This window comes from Bison bison, unplaced genomic scaffold (genome assembly GCF_000754665.1).
Source record: "Bison bison bison isolate TAMUID 2011002044 unplaced genomic scaffold, Bison_UMD1.0 scf7180017864305, whole genome shotgun sequence".
NCBI lineage: Eukaryota > Metazoa > Chordata > Mammalia > Artiodactyla > Bovidae > Bison > Bison bison.
This window is the reverse complement of record NW_011494877.1, coordinates 173,006-180,491: the sequence shown is the minus strand read 5'-3', so window position 1 is coordinate 180,491 and position 7,486 is coordinate 173,006.

Genomic DNA, 7,486 nt, shown 5'->3' with positions numbered 1-7,486 from the left:
AAAGCTGAAACTCCAGTACTTTGGCCACCTCATGCAAAGAGTTGACTCATTGGAAAAGACTCTGATGCTGGGAGGGATTGGGGGCAGGGGGAGAAGGGGACGACAGAGGATGAGATGGCTGGATGGCATCACTGACTCGATGGACGTGAGTCTGAGTGAACTCCGGGAGTTGGTGTTGGACAGGGAGGCCTGGCGTGCTGCGATTCACGGGGTCGCAAAGAGTCGGACACGACTGAGCGACTGATCTGATCTGATCTGACACGCACATAATATATGTATATATGAACATAGATATTTATAGACATTGTGAATATATAAATATATGTATTTTGCAAAGTGAACATATTAGTATAACTACCACCAGGATGGATTATTAGAACAGAAACAATATTACCAAACAATCTCTTAAGCTTCTTGTCCCTTTATAGTCACTGTTTATTCCCCTCCCCAATGACAACAGATTTTGACTTTTAACACATACAATAGATTTGTGTGTTCTGAAATATACATTAATGAAATCATACAAGATGTTTTCTCTTGTGCATGTCTTCTTTAGCTCAACATTATAATTGTTAAGATTTACTCACTTGGCATGTGGCAACAGTTTATTTGCAATTGTATAATATTTTATTTTTTGAATATACCACAATGTATTATTACATATTATTGCTAATAACATTTGGTTTGTTTCTACTTTTGGGTTATTAACATTACTATGAACATTTTATGCATGACTTTTGTAGCATACATACCTTTATGTTGGGCAGTAGAGTATGCTGCCCTACTCTACGCTTAAGAGTAGAATTGCTTGGTCATAAAGGATGCATGTATTCAGTTTTAATAAGTACTGCTAAATGGCTTTCTAAAGTATTCGTGTGAACTTATACAATCATCATAAATTTATAAGATACTCCACATCCAGTCCAATAATTTGTATTGGCATTTGTAAGATTGTGGTCATACTAGTGGATGTGTAGTAGAATCTTATTGCAGTTTTAACTTACATTTTCTGATGATTACTAATGGTGAGGATATTTTCTAATACTTATTAGCTCTTTGATATCTTTTTTTGTGTGTGAAATATCTAGTCAAGTCTATTGCCCATTTTTTCTTATTGAGTTGATTACCTTTTCCATATCTCATAGGAATTTAAGAATATACTCTAGGTATAAATCCTTTGTCAGATTCAAAAATCTCTCAAAATGTTTAATAATGTCTTCTGGAAATCAGAAGTACTTAATTTTAACAAAGTTAAAATTATCATTCTTCATTTATAGTTAATAATTTTTGTCCACATTAGGAAATCTCTTCTTACTCCAAAGACATGAAGCATGCAGATGTTCATATTCTGATTTATATACCACCTAGAATTGAGTGTTGTTATGTCTAATGTGAGGTAGGGGAAAAGATTGGAAATGAATATCAATTTAGTGGAAATGATAACACCATTTTTTTCTCATCGAATAGTGATGGTCTTAAGAAACTGTATATGTCTTTTTCTGGTTTCTCTCTTGTAGTATGCTCATCTATTGTCTATTTTGTATCAATACTACTTATAGGAGCTTTGCTATGTCTTAATATTCTATAGTCTAATTCTTGCAACTTTTTAAAGATTATTGTCACTGTTTATATTTTAATTTTATATTTTATAAAATATATTTTATATATATTTTAGAATCTTTATATTTTAATACACATTTTATAATCAGCTTGTCAATTTTCGTATTAACACTTTCACATAGACACAGGGTATGTTAGGAATTCTATTTTAATTCCATTGACTCTATAGATAAATTGGGTGAGAGCTGATATTTTTATTATATTGGATGATATGGCCTATTTTATCATTAATTCAGTTATGGTTTCATTATTTGAAAAACAGCTTATAGTTTTCCATATAGAGATCTTGTATGTTTTCCTAGGTACATTTGTAGACTTAATGATTTTAGATAACACTGAAAAGTTAAAAGTTAAAAGTTTCACTTTCTAGTTTTTTTTGTTTTTAGAATGTAAAAATAAAATTAATATGCATACAATGATTTTGTACTCACAGAATGAGCTAAATTAAATTATTATAATAATTCTAGTAGTTTTATGTAGATTTTTAATAGATGAAAATGTTTTCAGATAATGATAATTCTACTTTTTCTATTCTATTTTTTAATCTTACTTTATTGGGTTAGCAAAGATCTCTGCTACAATGATAAGTAGAATTAGTGAGCATTCTTATTTTGCAATGCTTTTAATATTTCACCATTAGGAAGATATTTGCTGTTGGTTTTTTGTGCATATATGTTATCAGATTATGAAAGCTTCTGCCATTTCTAGTCTGCCAAAAGCTTTTTTTTTTTTTTAATGCTTAGGTGTTGTATGGAACAGGCAAAGAAACCAGAGATCAAATTGACAGTATCTGTTGGATCATAGAAAAACCAATAGAATTCCAGAAAAACATCTACTTCTGCTTCATTGCGTCTTTGACTATATGGATAACAACAAACTGTGGAAAATTCTTAAAGGGATGGGAATATCAGATTACTTTACCTGTTTCCTGAGAAACCTGTATGCAGGTCAGGAAGTAACAGTTAGAACTGGACATGGAACAATGGACTGGATCAAAATTGGGAAAGAGTACGTCAAGGCTGTATATTATCACCCTACTTATTTAACTCATATGCAGAGTACATCATATGAAAGGCCAGGATGGATGAAGCACAATTTGGAATCAAATTACTGGAAGACAAACATCAATAACCTCAAATATGCAGATGACACCACCCTTATGGCAGAAAGTGAAAACGAACTCAAGAGCCTCTTAACGAAAGTGAAAAAGGAGAGTGAAAAAGCTGACTTAAAACTAAACATTCAAAAAATGAAGATCATGACATTTGGTCCCATTACTTCATGGCAAATAGATGGGGAAACAATGGAAACAGTGAGAGACTTTATTTTCTTGGGCTCCAAAATCACTGTAGATGGTGACTGCAGCCATGAAATTAAAAGATACTTGCTCCTTGGAAGAAAAGCTATGACCAACCTAGATAGCATCTCAAAAAGCGGAGACATTACTTTGCCACAAAGGTCTATTTAATCAAAGCTATGGTTTTTCCAGTAGTCATGTATGGATGTGAGAGTTGGACCATAAAGAAAGCTGAGCACTGAAGAGTTAATGCTTTTGAACTGTGGTATTGGAGAAGACTCTTGAGAGTCCCTTGGACTGCGAGATCAAACCAGTCCATCCTAAAGGAAATCAGTCCTAAATATTCATTGGAAGCAATGATGCTGAAGCTGAAACTCCAATACTTTGGGCACGTGATGTGAAGAATTGACTCATTGGAAAAGAGCCTGATGCTGGGAAAGGTTGAAGGCAGGAGGAGAAGGGGATGGCAGCGAATGAGATGATTGGATGGCATCACCAATTCAGTGGACATGAGTTTGAGCAAGCTTGGGATGATGGTGAAGGGCAGGGAAGCCTGGCAAGTTGCAGTCCATGGGGATGCAAAGAGTTAGACATGACTAGCAACTGAAGAGCAACCCAAATGCTGAGAAAATCTTATGATTTTTCTCCTTATTCTGAAGATGTGGTGTATCATAATGATTCTTCCTCAAACGTTTGACAATCATACAGTTATAGAATAAATGATACGCTTTTTTTTCCCCTAACATTTTGGGTTTGATGGCATCCGGTCCTATCACTTCATGGCAAATAGATGGGGGAAATTTGTAAACAGTGTCAGATTTCATTTTCTTGGGCTCCAACATCAATGCAGACAGTGACTGCACCCAGAAATTAAAGATGCTTCAGTTCAGTCAGTTCAGTCACTCAGTCATGTCTGGCCACCTGGTATGAGGGCTACTCATATTAGCAAGAGTCCGAAATGCAGTACTTGGGTGCAATCTCAAAAATGACAGAATGATCTCTGTTCATTTCCAAAGCAAACCATTCATTATCATAGTAATCCAAGTCTATGCCCCAACCACTAATGCTGAAAAAGCTGAAGTTGAATGGTTCTATGAAGAAAATATGCTTACTCCTTGGAATAGTTATGACAAACCTAGACTGTATTGAAAAGTAGAGACATCACTTTCCTGACAAGGGTCTGAATAGTCAAAGCTTTGGTTTTTCCAGTAGTCATAGATGGATGTGAGAGCTGCACCATAAAGAAGGCTGAGCATTGAGGAACTGATGCTTTTGAACTGTGGTGTTGGAGAAGACTCCTGAGAGTGTCTTGGACTGTAAGGAGATCAAACCAGTCAATCGTAAAGGAAAGCAGCCCTGAATATTCTTTTGAAGGACTGATACTGAAGCTGAAGCTCCAATACTTTAGCCATCTGATGCGAAGAACTGACTCATTAGAAAAGACCTGGATGCTGGGAAAGATTAAAGGCAAGAGGAGAGGGGATGACAGAAGAGGAGATGGTTGGATGGCATCACCGACTCAACTGGACATGAGTTTGAGTAAACTCCAGTAGTTGGTGTTGGACAGGGAGGCCTGGCACCCTGCAGTTCATGGGATCACAAAGAGTTGGACACGACTTTGCAATTGAATAACAGAAATATTTTATATAAGGCATTTAACATTTACTTTTTGTAAGAGCTATTGGACTATTTTGTCATTGAAATTTTCCTTTCCTTTAAGGTCCTTGTCTAGCTTTGGTGTCAGCAAACCATAGAGGGACTTCCCTAGTGGTCCAATGGCTAAGAATCTGCTTTGCAATGCATGAGATGTAGGTTCAATCCCTTGTCAGGGAACTAGGATCCCACATGTTTCAGGGCAACTAAGCCCATGTGCTATAACTAGAGAGTTTGTACATGTCACCAAAAGCTCCCAAATGCCAAAGACCTTGTGCAGCTGAATAAATAAATGTTATATTAACAAAGAAACCATAGAATAAGTTATCTGGTAAGTATATCTTTTTATTTTCTTTGAAATTTGTTATTTAAAATACATAATTAAATTAATATTATATTTTACTTCTATGCTTAGAAGAATTCACCAGCAAGCCATATGAGCCTGGAGTTATGTTTGTGTGTACAAAGTTGCATTTTTCAAGCATTTCATCCATTTCATTAAAAATTTTCAAATTTACTGGCTTGGGGTTATTCATAAGAACCACTTATTATTTTTTAAAAGTCTGTAAAAACTATAGAACCTATTGTATGTTTATCTTTTGTTCCTGATAATGGTAGTTTATACCTTGCCTTGCTTTTGTTTTTTCTTGATTGATCTTGCTAAGTACTTATCACTTCTATTAGTCTTAAAAAGGAAGAAAAAACGTTGTTTCTCTTGATTCTTCCCCATTGTTCTTAAAAAATTCATTGACTTGTGTTCTTCTTCCTCTTTTTTGCTTTTTTACTGAATTTTGCCTTTTTTTTTTCCCCTCCAAGCTCTTTGAGATTGATACCTAGATAACGCATTTTCTCCATTACATATGTGTTTAAGGACTTACTAAATTTGCATTTAAGCTTAGCTCTGAATTCACCCCCTGAAATCTGATTAGTTATATTTTTACTTTCATTCAGTTTAAAGTATTTTTAAATTTCCTTTAGGATTTCTATTTTGACCCTTGTGTTAAGTAGGAATATATTAGCTGATTTACAAACATATGAGGATTTTCTGGTTACTTTTGTTTTTATTTCTAGTTTAATTCCACTGTTTCTGGAGAATACACTATGTATAATTTCAATACTTTAAAATTTGTTGAGACTTGCATTATAGTTCCACATATGGTCAATTTTGGTAAATGTTCAGTTTACACTTGAAACAACGTGTTTCATGCAGGTATTGGATGCAGGATTCTCTGCATATCAATTAGGTGAAAGTGAAAGTTGCTCAGTTGTGTCCAACTCTTTGTGACCCCATGGACTATACAGTCCATGGAATTCTCCAGTCCAGAATACTGGAGTGGGTAGCCCTTCCCTTCTCCAGGGGATCTTCCCAACCCAGGGATCAAATCCAGGTATCCCGCATTGCAGGTGGATTCTTCACCAGCTGAGCTGCTTGACTGTGTGGATCACAACAAATTGTGGAAAATTCTTGAAGAGATGGGAATACCAGTCCACCTTACCTACTTCCTGAGAAATCTGTATGCAAGTCAAAAAGCAACAGTTAGAACCAGACATGGAACAAAAGAATGGTTCCAAATTGGGAAAGGATTTCATCAAGGCTTACTTACTTACTTACTTACTTACATTGTCATCTTACTTACTTAACCTATATGCAGAGTACATCATGAGAAACGCTGGGCTGGATGAAGCATAAGCTGGAAACAAGATTGCCAGGAGAAATATCAATAACCTCAGATATGCAGATGACACCACCTTATGGCAGAAAGCAAAAAGGAACTGAAGAGCCTCTTGATGAAAGTGAAAGAAGAGAATGAAAAAGCTGGCTTAAAACTCAATATTCAGGAGGAGGAGCCAAGATGGCGGAGAAGTAGGACAGGGAGAACACTTTCTCCCCCACAAATTCATCAAAAGAGCATTTAAACGTCGAGTAAATTCCACAAAACAACTTCTGAATGCCGGCAGAGGACATCAGGCACCCAGAAAAGCAATCCAACTCTTCGAAAGGAGGTAGGAAAAAATATAAAAGACAAAAAAAGAGACAAAAGAGGGAGGGACGGAGTTCCGTCCCGGGAAGGGAGTCTTAAAAAGAGAGAAGTTTCCAAACACCAGGAAACCTTCTCACTGCCGAATCTGTGCTGAGCTTTGGAAGCACAGAGGGCAACATAACAGGAAGAAAAATAAATAAACAATTAAAACTCGAAGATTGCGAGTCCTACGGTAACTCCCCCAGCGGAGAAGCAGCGCAGAAGCCTGCACGCGCCATTAACAAGCGGGGGCTGGGCAGGGAGGCGCAGCGCGGGCTGCATCGCTTAGAGAAAGAATCTGGCCTGAATACCCTGAGCACTATCTGAGCGAAATAATTTGGGCTAGCAAACCAGACTGTGGGATATCTACCACGCGAAAAGCCAGCCCCAACCTAAGACACCGCCAGGCCCGCGCACGGAACAAAGAATTGAACAGAGATAGCCGGCTGCAGACCTTCCCCCTCCGGTGACAGGCAGCCAGAGCCGGAAGGGGGCAATCGCAGCCCCAGAGAGACATTATCTATAAAACTGTAAGCAGGCTTCTTTGCTAACTAAAACTTCTTGGGGGTCTGGACGGTTAACATCTGCCTAAGAAGGTGCGCCGGTTTTACGCCCAGATAACCGAGTGGCGGGGAGGCGATAAGTCGCAGCATTGGCGCTCGCCAAACACCTCATCACTTGAGCTGCTCGGACCTGGGAAGAGCACAATACTCAGGCCCAACTGAGTCTGCGCCTCTGAGGACTACCCGAGTGTCTGAACCTGAGCGGCTTGGACCTGGGAGGTACATGCAACCCAGGGCCAGCCTCGGATTGTTCCCGGCGGAACAACCTAGAGCCCGAGCAGTGTGGGCAGGGAGGCTACACGCACCGTGAGCGGGGGCAGACCCAGTGTGGC